This window comes from Polypterus senegalus, chromosome 3 (genome assembly GCF_016835505.1).
Source record: "Polypterus senegalus isolate Bchr_013 chromosome 3, ASM1683550v1, whole genome shotgun sequence".
Lineage (NCBI taxonomy): Eukaryota > Metazoa > Chordata > Cladistia > Polypteriformes > Polypteridae > Polypterus > Polypterus senegalus.
The window spans coordinates 151,718,790-151,733,758 of NC_053156.1; the positions used below are offsets into that span (position 1 = coordinate 151,718,790).

The following is a 14,969-nucleotide window of genomic DNA, read 5'->3' on the forward strand; positions in this document are numbered from 1 at the left end:
TGGCTGCTTCAGAAGATGGGAGTAGAAGGTATAATGTCAGAATTGAAGGCCTGCCGGAGAATCCAGAAAGTTCAAACCCTGTGAAATTCGCAACTGAACTTTTTTCTAAAATAATCGGGGGCGACTTTAAAGCAGAATCTGAGATAGCAGCGGCTTACAGCGTCTGTGATCAAACACCGTCAGACCCCGACCAAGATCTTTTATAGTTCGTTTTGAACGATTATCATTTAAGTTAGAGGTGATGGCACTCCTCAGAAAAAAGGAAGATATTATATATGAAAATAGCCACATTCGTGTCTTCCCTGACTTCTCTCCAGCAACAGCTATTAAACGCGCAGCCTTCTATAATATTAAACAGCGGCTACGGCAAGCCAGTGTCAAATACGGCCTCCTGTATCCGGCAAAACTGAAAGTGGAATGGCAGGGTCATTTCTATGTTTTCGCTAGCAAGGAGGAAGCAGAAAATGAATTAAGAAAGCTGATCCCAGGACTATTCTGATACATAATTGTGAGTCATGGCGGTAAATGATAATGCTAGGATTAATAATCTACTGTCGATCTATTTGTTTTAAAATACAGGTTTTTTATCAGCATATATTCTCATATTCTTATTATTACTTACTTATTACTTATTATTACTTAGTATTACTAGGGCGCTAAATGTTTATGTTTAATTGTGCTTAATTACGTTTTCCTCCTCTTTTTTTTTCTCTCTTTTCTTTTCTAATTATTTCATGTGTACCCTAAATGAGACTGTTCAATATCATACCCTTGGTTTACTGTTATTGCTATTACTGCATTAAGACTTGTTATGCTTATTTTGGACACATCTTTAACACCATCACCTGGGTTTATTATCTGGGGTATCATCTTAATGCACTAAAATTGCTGAAGATTATATATATACTAGCAAAATACCCGCGCTTCGCAGCGGAGAAGTAGTGTGTTAAAGAAGCAATGAAAAAGAAAAGGAAACATTTTGAAAATAACGTAACATGATTGTCAATGTAATTGTTTTGTCACTGTTGTGAGTGATGAGTGTTGTTGTCATATATATATATATATATATATTTACACACACAAACACATAAACATATATATATATACATATCTATACATATACACATATATACATACATACATATATATATCTACATATATACACATACATATACATACACACATACATACATACATACACACACATATATACACACAAATACATATATATATATACATACACACACACATATATAAACATATATACATATACATATATATCTACATATATATACACACAGCTATTTCAGATCAGTGCAATACGCTGCTTGTTAAAATGGATAACTCCGCTCTTACGTGCAAGTCTGCGTGGATATTATGAACTATCGTATTTGTTCAAGTTCTATTTAAATTTTAAATAGAAGGAATTTTTATTTAGTCGACAGAAATATCTTTGGTAGGAATGGTAAAAACAGACAGGAATATTATTCCAGAATAAATCAACTCAAACCTTAAACAACTTATAATATTTTGCTCTCCATAAAAATATATCCTGTCTAAATTATACAAGTTAGAAATAAAGTAAACATTAAAAGAACAAACATTCAAATTTCTTTACTCTTATGTAATTTTATATAAAAAATAAACTTAGATTTTAAAATATCCCAAAAGATTTTGCTCTCCATAAAAATATATCCTGTCAAAATTATACAAATTCAAATATGAACATGCTGCATAACAAAACCTGGAAATATAAATAAAATGTGTTCCTTTCAGCAATAACAAATCAAATCATTCAGTTGTCTTTGCTCATATGTCATTTTAGAGCCGGACGCCTGGCATCTTTTTTTGGCAACAAATTCGTTTATGTTTGCTGTGAGGTTCTGTGTTGTGGGGATTCTCAGGATGGATTGCAGGTGCTCATCAGTGAGGCGACTCCTGTGTGCTGTTAGTTAGTCTTTATCACTGAGAAGAGCTTCTCACACAGATATGTGCTACCAAACATGCACAAGGTTCGAGCCGCATGTAGACGGACTTTTTTTGTTCTTCAAAGTCAACAAAGCGCTGTGCAAACTCAGTGCGCTCAGTTTATCAGCAAAGTGCGTATTTTGGGAACACCGTAGTGACGACTTGGTTCAACATTACTTGGCAACAGGGAAAGTGGGGCAAGTTGCATTTGTGTCTCCCATAAAAGCAGCTTCACTTGAAATCACTTTGTGATTGTGCACGGGTAAAAACGTCCGCTGAAGTGTCAGATTCTTATTTAATTCTTCTGCTTTCTGTATCTTCTGCATTGCATTCAGGTTACCCTGATGTTTTGTCTCATAGTGCCGTCTTAGATTAAATTCTTTAATTACAGCCACATTAGCTCCACAAATGAGACACACGGGTTCAGTAAACATATACTCAGCCTCCCATCGGTTTTTAAAGGCTCTATTTTCAGAATGAACTTTTCTCTCCAGCATCGTGTGAGCTAGCTTCGCAATAACTTGCAGCATCATAAGCTAGACTTGATTAACACGGTAAGTGTTCGGCAAGGCAGCTGAAGCGCTGCATTATGGGATCTGTAGTTTATTGTGTTACCAGCGCTTCATATACCTGGGCCATTAATAACAATAATACAGTACATAAAATGATCTCGGGCCGGATATAATTACGCCCGGGCGGATGTGGCCCGTGGCCCTTGAGTTTGACAAATATGGACTAAATAGAACTTGAAAAGATATATTTTTGAAATGTGATCGCGCAATTCAGATAGAGTTGACGCACTACAGCCTGCATCCTCCCCTCGCTCTTACTTTTTTACCGTTCATCTAATGAATACACTGAGTATGGCTTTACCAAAACAATCATTGATGGCGAATAAAGTATCCATTATTAGAGTATGTAGATCGGGATATATATATATATATATATATATATATATATATATATATATATATATATATATATATATATATATATATATATATATATACATACATACATACATATATATACATATATATATATATATATCCATATCAGCGGAGAAGTAGTGTGTTAAAAAAGCTAGAAAAAGAAAAGGGAATATTTTAAAAATAAACTAACATGACTGTCAATATACAGTATTTATTTTGTGAGTGTTACTGAGTGTTGCTGTAATCAAATCCTTGATGACAGCAAGGATTTGATTATCATTATTTCTTTCAATCAGGCTCGTATTTGTAGGATGTATAGTGTTAAAGTTACATTCCGTGTTTGTCAATCGTTGTAAAGATGACAGGTTTCTTTCATCGATTCATTTCTTACTGCATCAATAAACAGCTCGTCTTCTTCTTAATCTGAGACCTGACACACTGCATGCACGGGTTTTTTTTTTTACACTGTCTTCCTTTAGCGAGACATTGACTTTTTCCACCGTGTGCTTTGTTTCCGCAGTAGCTGGATTTATGAATATGCTTATCAGACGCTTCATATTTTTTGCTGCCTTTTCAATTGTGTGATTCGGTTTTTGTTCAGCGCTCTTTGGAACTGTTGCCTTGTATCTGTGCACTCGTCCAGTTCACGTGAGCCGCTCGGTGTACATGCATCGAAGGTTCCCAGCTGTGCTGGTGCCATCTCGATGCTATGTCCGTGGCTGTATTTAATGTTACCTTAGTCCTGGCACTTAAAACTTTCTCTCGCAGTTTCGCTGAGTTTGTGTCAAACACCACCGTGACCATCTCATCTTCCTCTCCATAAACACAGTCCTTCACCCGTGAATATTTAGTGGGAGTTTGCTATTGGATTGCCGCTGACGGACGGCCTTATATGGCAGGCACTAAATTACAAACGCCAGCGCAGCCTGTCTATGAACTTAATTTAAAGTGTAGGTTTACATCGTGTTTGTTTCAGTAGCAGAACTCATGACCATGGTTGTATATGTCACTCGCCGCTTCTTATTGTTCCGCTGCCTTCTCAATTATATAATGCATGTTTTCTTCAGCGCTTTTTGGAGGTCTTCCTGGTTTTCTATGTACTGCGTGATTACGTGGGAGGCGTGATGATGTCACACGAAACTCCGCCCCCACGGCGTTCAAGCTCATCTCCATTACAGTAAATGGAGAAAAACAGCTTCCAGTTATGACCATTACGCGTAGAATTTCGATATAAAACCTGCCCAACTTTTGTAAGGAAGCTGTAAGGAATGAACCTGCCAAATTTCAGCCTTCCACCCACACGGGAAGTTGGAGAATTAGTGATGAGTCAGTGAGTGAGTGAGTGAGGGCTTTGCCTTTTATTAGTATAGATATATATATTAAGTGCAAAATTCTTTTTTTTTTTTCCTCTTTTAAAGACTATATTGGTAACAGATATCTCTATCTTTTAACCTTAAAGCGCCACTGCATGGGGGCTTGATGTGCTTTGGACGTGCTCTGTCTCTGGGTATGTCAGAGGACTGGGACTGCGTGAAGTGGGTTTTAGCCTCACCTGGGGAGGCAAAAAATAAGGGGGGAAGAGAAAGAGAGCAGGCTTGATCTATACCTAATCTATCATCTCAATCTTTATAATTATAACTATCAGCGTAATAATAAGCTGCATGGCAACAACTCTTAGGGGAATAGGAAATTAAGACCTAAACTATTTCACTTCCAGTTAAGACTATAAAATGACATCAAAAACTCAGAATCAGTGTCTCCATGATGGGACAGTTAACTTCGTAAGCTGGAATGTTAAAGGCCTGAATCACAAATTAAAGAGAAAGAAAGTACTTTCTCACCTAACAGGTCTAAATGCTAAAATAGTATTTTTACAGGAAACCCACTTACTAAGGATCAGTTCCGGCTGCAAAAAGACTGGACTGGTCAAATGTTCCATTCTAGTTTTACAAAGAAAACTAGAAGGGTGGGAATTCTCATACATAGAACAGTACCATTTGTAGCATCAGATGTAGTACTGGATCCTGAAGGGAGATATGTGATGGTCATGGGAGACTTATCTAACTGTAAAATGATTTTGATAAATGTTTATGTACCTAATGTTGATGATAAGGAATTTATACAAAATTTATTTGCATCCATTCCCAATCTGAACACTCATAAACTTATAATGGCTGGGGACTTTAATTGTGTTTTAAATCCACTTTTAGATAAGACTACCTCCACAGGGGGAACGGCAACTAACACCGCAAAACTAATTACAAAGTTTATAACTGATCACAACTTATCAGATCCCTGGAGGTTTTTAAACCCAAATTCAAGAACATATTCTTTCTACTCACCAGTACATCATTGCTACTCAAGGATTGATTACTTCTTTATAGATAATAACTTCTTGCCTAAGATTAAATCTTGTAAATACGATGCTATTGTTATTTCAGACTAGTGCTGGCCGATATGGAAAAATCATATATCACGATATGGATTATTTTATATCACAATAACGATATATATCACGATATACCACCCACAATAAAGTACGCTTCCAATTATTCTCTGAAAAGTTTGACAAAAATATCATTGCATACTTTTTTTTTGCAACTTTATTTTGAGGTGACATTTAACTGAACTGTCACAAAACCACAAGATGGAGTTTCTTTGCGAAAAAGTTCATTTTTATTCTTGATTATCACTTTTATAAAGGGTAGAGTATGCATTGCATAGCAACAAGACATTATCATTAATTTGTCATAGCCTATTTAATGCAATATTTTCTTTAGTAATTGATAAAATTAGGTTAGAAACGATAGAAACGATAGAAGAGAAATAGGACAATAGACACTTTTCTATCGTCCCCACGATATATATCGTCATATCGCCCAGCACCATTTCAGACCATGCTCCGATGATCTTGGAGCTGAAATTACTAAGCCCCATACACTCACCCCGCAGATGGCGCCTCAACCCGCTTCTATTAGCTGACGAGAATTGTACTGAATTTATATCCAAACAAATCAAATTCTTTCTAGAGACAAATACATCCCCTGAGATCTCTGCAGGAATACTCTGGGAAACTCTTAAGGCCTTCTGAAGAGGACAGATTATCTCATATCTTTCCCACAGAAATAAATCCGCTTAAGAAAGTAGCAGAGATAAAAAGCGAAATTACTAAAATAGATGAAGAACATGCCAGACTACCAAGCGAGACTCTACATAAGAGGAGGCAGGCTCTACATTCAGAATTAAACCTCTTGACAACTAAAGAAACTGAACATCTAATTTACAAATCCAGACATCATTATTATGAACATGGAGAGAAAGCTAATAAGCTTTTAGCAACAAATTCACAAGCAAGATGTACACAACGCAATCTCGGTAATCACTAACACGAACGGAGATAAAATCATCGAACACAAAAATATAATGTACACTTTTAGAGACTACTATAAATCCCTATATACTACTGAGTTTAAAGAAGACAATATACAATCTAATGCATTTCTGGATACATTACAGATACCACAAATTGACGCTTTTAGTGTGGAGGAACTCGATAAACCTCTGTCATTATCAGAATTACTGGATGCTATAAAGTCACTCCAAGGAGGAAAAGCAGCAGGCCCTGACGGCTACCCTGCAGAGTTTTACAAGAAATTCTCCGCTCAGCTAGCTCCCCCCTATTAGCAACATTTACAGAAGCCAGAGATAACCAATCTCTTCCACAAACCTTTCGCCAAGCATTAATCACTGTCTTTCCAAAACAAAATAAGGACTTATTACAATGTGCATCATACAGACCAATTTCACTTCTGAATAACGACATTAAAATACTCTCTAAAATCATAGCTAGAAGGTTGGAGAAAGTGCTCCCCTCAGTAATATCACAAGACCAAACTGGATTTATTAGGGGCCGACACTTATCTTCAAATCTTCGACGCCTGTTTAATGTAATATACTCACCAACTAAATCAAACACCCCAGAAATATTATTATCATTGGATGCAGAAAAGCATTCGACATGATTGAATGGAAATACCTTTTTACTATTTTGGAGAAGTTTGGGTTTGGCCCGAACATTTGCTCAGACTACTTTAAACTAGAACGTGGCACAAGACAAGGATGCCCTTTGTCACCGCTGCTGTTTGCAATTGCCATTGAACCACTGGCAATACATTGTCGAAATACTGATCAGATAAAGGGGATTAGCAGAGAAGGACTGGAACAGAAAATCTCATTATATGCAGATGACATGGTACTGTATATATCGGACCCAGAAAATTCTGTGCCTGCAGTCTTAGCAGCACTCACAGAATTTCAAAAGCTCTCTGGTCTCAGAATTAATCTGAATAAAAGTGTACTCTTTCCGGTGAATTCATATAATATTAGATTAGACACCCTACCTTTTATCATTGCAGAACAGTTTAAATACCTAGGGTAAACATCACAAGTAAACATAAAGCTCTATATCAACAAAATTTCGTCGTCTGCATGGAAAAAATTAAACAAGACTTGCATAGATGGTCAACCCTTCATCTCACACTAGCTGGAAGAATTAACACTGTTAAGATGAATATTCTTCCTAAGCTCCTTTTTTTATTTCAAAACATACCAATATACATTAATAAATCGTTCTTTAAGCAATTAGATTTAACAATAACCTCATTTATTTGGAATTCTAAACATCCACGCATCAAAAGAGCGACCCTACAAAGACAAAAGGCAGAAGGCGGCATGGCTCTACCTAACTTCCAGTTTTATTACTGGGGGCAAATATACAGTCGATAAGAACCTGGACACAAATAGAAGAACATACACAGGCATGGACCGCAATAGAAGTAAAATCCTGCAGTACTTCTTTGTATTCCCTGCTCTGCGCTCCAATAAACACACGTTATCGGCAATACACTAATAACCCAATTGTGCTCCACTCACTTAGAATCTGGAACCAATGTAGAAAGCATTTTAAGACGGAGAAGCTTCTTTCTGTGGCACCCCTGCAAGAGAACCACCTCTTTCAACCTTCACAAACATATGCAGTTTTTAATATTTGGAAAAAATTTGGAATTAACTTGCTTAGAGATCTTTATATAGACAACATCTTTGCATCCTATGAACAATTACATTCCAAATTTAACATTCCAGCTACAAATTTCTTTCACTATCTTCAAATCAGGAACTTTGTTAAACAGAACCTTCCAGATTTTCCTCATCTTGCATCCTCATCCACGCTGGAAAAAATATTGCTCAATCTCAAGGACTTAGACTCCATCTCTGCAATATATAAAATCATTTTACAATCCCTTCCTTTCAAAGATCCAAGAGAACACTGGGAAAATGACCTCTCAATTAATATATCAGAAAAGGAGTGGAAAGTAGCAATGCAGAGAATTCACTCGAGCTCCATATGCGCAAAGCATACAATTATACAACTCAAAATTATATATCGAGCACATCTGTCTCGACTAAAACTCTCCAAAATGTTTCCAGGGCATGATCCAACCTGCGAACATTGCAACCAAGCCCCAGCCTCACTGTGTCACATGTTCTGGGCCTGCTCCAAATTAGCATTATTCTGGACAAAAATTTTTAATTACCTCTCTGACAGCCTTGGACTCACAATCCCTCCTAACCCATTAACAGCTGTGTTTGGGGTTTTTCCAGAGGGGCTTAAAGTGGAGAAGGACAAACAAATTGTGATTGCATTCACTACACTGTTGGCAAGCAGACTTATTCTGATAAACTGGAAGAACACAGACTCTCCTCTTTTAAGTCAGTGGGAAACTGATGTGTTATACTATTTAAAATTGGAAAAAATCAAATACTCAGTTGGAGGATCTGTACAGACTTTTTCAAAACATGGCAGGATCTAATCAGTAATATTTTAAAATAAGTTTATAAAGCACAGAGAATTTATTAATTTAGGTATTTTTACAAGCCTTAAATTTTACACTGTTTGGCTTGCTCTCTCTCTCAGGGTGGGGATCGATCTGTTCTTAACATAATTCTTTTTTTTGTAAAAACTTGATTGCTATGTATTGATTGTAATAAAATTAATAAATAAAAATTAAAAAAAAAAAATGTAGCTTGGTAAGTATTCACTGCCTTTACCATGAAACACCTAAATCATCACTGCGGCAGGCAACATATTTAGAAATCACACAGTTAGCTAAAGGGGATCACCTGTTTATAGTCAAGAGATTTCAATTGATTTTAGTATAAATGCTTTTGTATCTGGAAGCTCCAACTTGTGGTGAATCAGTATCATGATCTAATAGACACAATGAAGACAATAGAACAACCCATGTAACTACATGAAAAGGTGATTACAAAAGCATGTCAGGTGATGAACACAAGTAATTACATAAGTTACTGAACATTCATTGGAGTCCAGTTAAATCAATCATTAAGAAATGGAAAGGATAAGGTACAACTGTAAATCTGCCTAAGGCAGGCTGTCCACAAAATCTTACTGATTGTACAAAAAGGCAGTTAGTCAGGGTGACCACCAAGAGACCTATAATAACTCAAAGGAGGGTGCTACTGTGGGTCAGACTGGCAAAACTGGGCATACAACAACTGTTGCCTGGGTGTTTCACAAATTATAGTTTTATGGGAGAGTGGCAAAGAGAAAAATTACCAAAGTGATGTACAAAGAAGTAATAAAATAAACACAATGCAAACAATCATACAGAAGCAGATTAATAAAACAACCAATTATAACATCCACCTTAATCCCATCATACAAAGTGAAAGGCGGAAGAAAACAAGCAGGTCTTAAGTTGATTTTTAAAAACCTTGACAGAAGATGAAGACCTGATGTGGAAAGGCAGGTCATTCCAAAGCCTACTAGCAATACCTAAGAAAGCTCTGTCTTCCCTAGACTTCAGCCGAGATCTTGGAACTATAAGGAGTAGTTGTCCAGATGACCTCAATGCTCTCACTGCCACATAGGGATGAAGGAGGTCATAGATGTATTTTGGACCAAGACCATGCAAGGCTTTAAAAACCAAACAACAAGATTTTAAAGCCACTATTAAAAATGAAACAGATGACATTTTGCCATAAGGCACGTAAGAGACTCTGAAGTCAGCCTGAAGGAGGTTTTATGGTCTGATGAGACCAAAATGTGTTTTGATTAGTCAAAAATTGCATTTTTCTATAATTAGATTAAATGCCACATCTGACATAAGCCAAACACTACACATTATGAAAAACACACCATCACGAGAGTGAAGCATGGTGTAAGCTGCATCATGCTGTGAAGATGCTTCTCTGCAGCCAAACCCAGAAAGCTTGGGAGGGTAGAGGGTAAATGAACCAGCAAAATTCTGGGAAATCTCAGGGAAAACATGCCTTAGGAAAAGATTTGTTTTCCTGCAGAAAAACAACCCAAAGTCAAAAGCCAAAGATACAGAGGGATGATTGAAAAAAACAAAAATATTAATGTCCTGGAGTGGAAGAATCAGAACCCAGATCTCGATCAAAATGAGAATTCGTGGCAGGACTTGAAAAAGGCAGTCCCCATACGACCTGACAAAGCTGCAGCAGTTTTGCAAAGAATAATAGGGAGTAGCAGTGTCGAGATGTGCAAAAGTGATAAAGAAATGTGCACTCAGGCTGTCATAACTACTGTACCAAAGGTGCATCTACTAAATACTTACTTGAAGGAGTGAATATTTAAGCAATAAATTATTTTGCATTTTATTTTTCTAATTTGGAACACTTTGCAGAGACCCATTTTTACTTTGATATTAAAGTCTTTTTTGTGTCGATCAATGTAAAAAAAAAAAAAAAGCCAAACTAAATCCACTGTGTTTCAATGATGTATAATAATAAAATGTGAAAACTAACAAGAGTGAAAATACTTTTTACAAGCACTGCATTTACATTTCTGACACAGGCTCAGTAATCATTAGTTATGTTAATAATATTTGTAAATATGTTCATCATTACCTTTTTCATGGTTAATAATATAACTTTATTACCATCTATTAAATACTTGTTTTAATCATCTTTGAATGTTTTTACATTTAAACATGCTCATAATTAAAACTTTATTCCACATTAATTATGTAGAACATATAAATTATGCAAGGGTTAAACATACAAAGTCCTCAGAAATGAAAACAATACATACTGATTATTTGTGGAAGGGGTTTACAAGATAGAAAGCAATTAAATACCGGGTGTGTCTTACCGTTTTAAGAAAATAAACCGTTTTTAATAAATTATATTTGAATGGTACGTTAATTAGTTAAATTGAATGATGAACAACACAAAGTTGTTAATTAGCAAGGGTAAAATATTTAAGTAATAACAATGAGGGGTATTTATGGGTCAGTCCCGAGGCTGAACTAGTACACTACCAGCAGCAGATTAAGACCAGACTGCGTAGTACGGTACTTAGAGGAGATGATCCTCCAGTCTAAATGCGGTCTCAGTACTCAGATAAACTCGCCGCTCAGCACCAAGTGTAACTAAACTGCAGTTGGTCTTGTTTTGGCCTCGTGTTTCTCCGTGGTTTGCTCACCTGGCCATTTCATTGCCCCCTAACGATGCCACCGTGGGATAATAAGCATGTGGTCTTTCACGTGCAGCAACAAATTTCTCTTGATTTAAAAGGAACAATACACGGGGTAAAAGGTATATTCTCATGTAAAGTTAATGGGGAAAATGCAATAGTCAAGCTACACTTAACCGAAAGCCTTGTCACTGTCATTATTGTAAACATAATTCACCTCGACCGTATCAAAAGGCCCTGCAATCCTTATTTGCAAAGTAATGACGAAGAGAAGTACACGATAGTGGAATCGCATTTGAAGCATAATTGGTTCTCTGTAAATCATTTCCTAATTATGTACATTCACTAGGTGCCCAGTTTTTCCAGATAACCAAACAGTTAGCAAAAAGTATAACGTAGCTAGTCAGTGGCCGGACGATAATCATAAAGAATCACAGCACAACATTCACAGTGGAGCACTAGCTCTATATAATACATATTATGAGAGATCTCAAATTAGATCTGAGAGACACCCACAATAATACCTCCACGACAGTACAGATGAGACTGGCAGTATCTTTCCATATACGCACTTTCTGAACTGGCGGCTAAGCGATTTCTTTTTAAAGAAGATTAATGATTAAATGCATGTTGGTCCAGATTTTTCTATTCTTTGTGTTAAACAATATAAATATTTCTGTGACACTGAGTTGAATAGGCCAAATATAAAAAATAAAATATGGTTTCCATGTGTTTTATAGCAGAAGTGTTGCTATACATACGAGACAAGGTAAAACATTTAATTCTGCAAATACAACGTATGCAAACAGACTTCCACATGGAAATTAATTCTTTACACAAATATATTAATCTTCTTTCACTACTGCAATATACTGTCAACGTTTTGTACTTAGAGCTGTGTGGCAAAAATAGTACAGCATCATACACATAGCAACCGTGTTAACCTCGAACGAAAAGAGAAGAGTCAGGTGTCCGTACCTTTCTTCTGCAAGCTGCTACTCTGCCTGTTCCGAAAAAAACTTTAGTAAGTAACGTGTCGCTTAAAACGCATCATTTGTAAAACCATGATAATAGGTTTTCTGTTAGATTTTGCGTATTACTTTTCTTCCCAATGCATCTCGCAGACAAAATCTTATTTTTCTTTTACAATGATAGGAGCAGCCACTGCATTTCCTGTTTGCACTCCCTTAACCAGTGTGCGCATGTGACACAACATTCTGACGTAACTTCCTATTAATCAGGCCCAACAGCGGCTGCGCACTTATTTTTCACAAGCGAGCGTTTGACGTTGTGGCTGGTGCTGGTTGGAAACACTTTGGAGCAAGTTCTCCTAAGGCAAGAGATGCTTTAATGGAATAATGGCGCTGGATATAAATAATTCAGAAGTACGGAGGTTTATTTGTAAATTTATTGAAAATTATGTGACATCCTTCCTAGTTTGTTACTTTTTTTATCATGTGAGCATATGACATGTGGACTTTAGATGGTGGGCTCCGATTGTCCAGTAGGAGGCGCGCAATTGTAGTTCTTTTACACATTATTTAGCCTTGACTTAAGATACGGTACAGTATATGACGTGAATTTAAAAATCAAAAATGCACACTTAAGGTGCATGTTACTTCAGCGCTAAATCAATGTAGTCTGTCTGCTTTCGCCGGTATGTGTCCTATTCGTGTTTGCTTTGAATAGTGTCTGCCATGAAAGCAGCGAAGTAAGTTGAACATTTTGTACAGCATATTTGCTTCAATTGCCAATATTAAAATCAGTAATAAGTTCTAGTATCCTGTTGTGTTTATGTGGGACCCAGCTCATTATTGTGTAACTGAAAATAAGGTTGCATTTTCTTTAACCAAACAATTCTATAAAAAAGAAAAAAAAAAAAACTAAAAATAACACAGGTCTGCAAAATTAAGTTCATGAAAGTTAATTTTAATTACGAAATTATTTGTATTTGCATTTATGAACACGATACAAAATGGAATGTTTCCATCACGTCACATTTATGTACACGATTAAAAAGAAATTTAATTGAAATGTAATATACACAATGTATTAATGTATACAGTAAAAAAATCTATTTAATATGAAAATATTTAGGTAACCTAGTATTTTTAGACATATATTTTAAAAATGCCCTATGGTAGCTGGGATGGGCTCAAGCCTTTCAGACCCCAACAGCAGTTTAGAAGAAGACATGTCATACAGTGCTCTTCGTAAAGTTTGTGACAAATACACATTTATTTTCTTGTTTTACCCCTCTGCTCATAGTTTAAAATTACAAATCAAACAATTCAGACGTAATGAAAGTGCACATTGCAGACTTTAAGGGTATTTGTATATGTTTCTGTCACAACATGTACAAATGACACCATAAAGTTTGGGACAGTTGGTGTCACAAGTGTGTACGATTATGGGGTGGGTTTTGTTGCTTCTTAGTCCAGGCATAAGATACCTAGGCTTGCTTCCAAACCTCTGGAGTCTGTAGTTGCCATTGTTCAACATGAGGACAAGAGCTGTGTCAATGAAGTCTAAGAAGCCATTTTTTGGCTGAAAAACAAGAGTAAAATAATAAGATACATCAGTAAAATCATAAGATTACCTAAATCAACTGTCTGGAATATCAGTAAGAAGAAAGAACACACTGGGAAACCTCCATACTGATGACAAAAGAATCCTCACTGTAGTACTGTGCAAAAAAGAAGCCTTATGTTAACCATGTCTAGAAGTAATGTCAATTTCTCTGGGCTATGAGGCATCTGAGATGGACCATCACACAGTGGAAACATTTATTGTGGTGAGATGGATCATTATTCCAGATCCTTTTTAGAAGAATTGGATGCCATGTGGTACGGACCAAAAAAGAAAAGCGAAAAAGGACCATCAAGACTGTTATCAACAACAAGTCCAAAATGCAGGGTCTGTCATGGTATGGGGTTGTGTCAGTGCCCTTTCCAAACATAATTTATACCTCTGTGATGGCAGTATTAATGCAGATAAGTACATTGAAATTTTAGAACAACACATGCAACCTTCAGAACAACATCTTTTCCAGGAACATCCATGCATTTTTCAACAATACATTACAAAAGCACATTCTACACACATTACAAAGGCATGGCTGTGGAAGAAGAGGGTACAGGTCCTGAACTGTCCCCAACAGAGAATGTGTGGAGAATTTTGAAATGAAAAATGTGTCGAAGACACACTCCTCAAGATGTGTTTGTAGAAAAAATGGTTACAAAATAACACCTGAAATGCTTTATCACTTGGTATCCGCAGTGCCAACACGTCTTTTATGTGTAGTGAGAAGGAATGACAACATTATAAACAGGTGAATGCTTTACTGTCCCAACTTTTTTGGAATGCAGGAATGGATGTATATTAACAAATTAAATTAAGTTGACCAGAGAACAAATGAAATATCTTGGGTTCATACTCCTGCGTTGGGTTGGCACCCTGCCCGGGATTGGTTCCTGCCTTGTGCCCTGTGTTGGCTGGGATTGGCTCCAGCAGACCCCCGTGACCCTGTGTTCGGATTCAGCGGGTTG

The 14,969-nt window shown here is 36.5% G+C and overlaps 1 protein-coding gene across 2 annotated transcripts in view; it reads right to left on the reverse strand.

Moving 5' to 3' along the window:
- Window positions 1-12,632, reverse strand: part of snx14 (sorting nexin 14) — a 217,900-nt gene extending 205,268 nt beyond the window's left edge. For both annotated transcript variants that reach the window (XM_039748070.1, XM_039748069.1), the window contains exon 1: window positions 12,400-12,632. The gene's annotated coding sequence lies outside the window, so the exon portion shown is untranslated. The remainder of the gene's footprint in view (window positions 1-12,399) is intronic.
- Window positions 12,633-14,969: the final 2,337 nt, after the last annotated feature.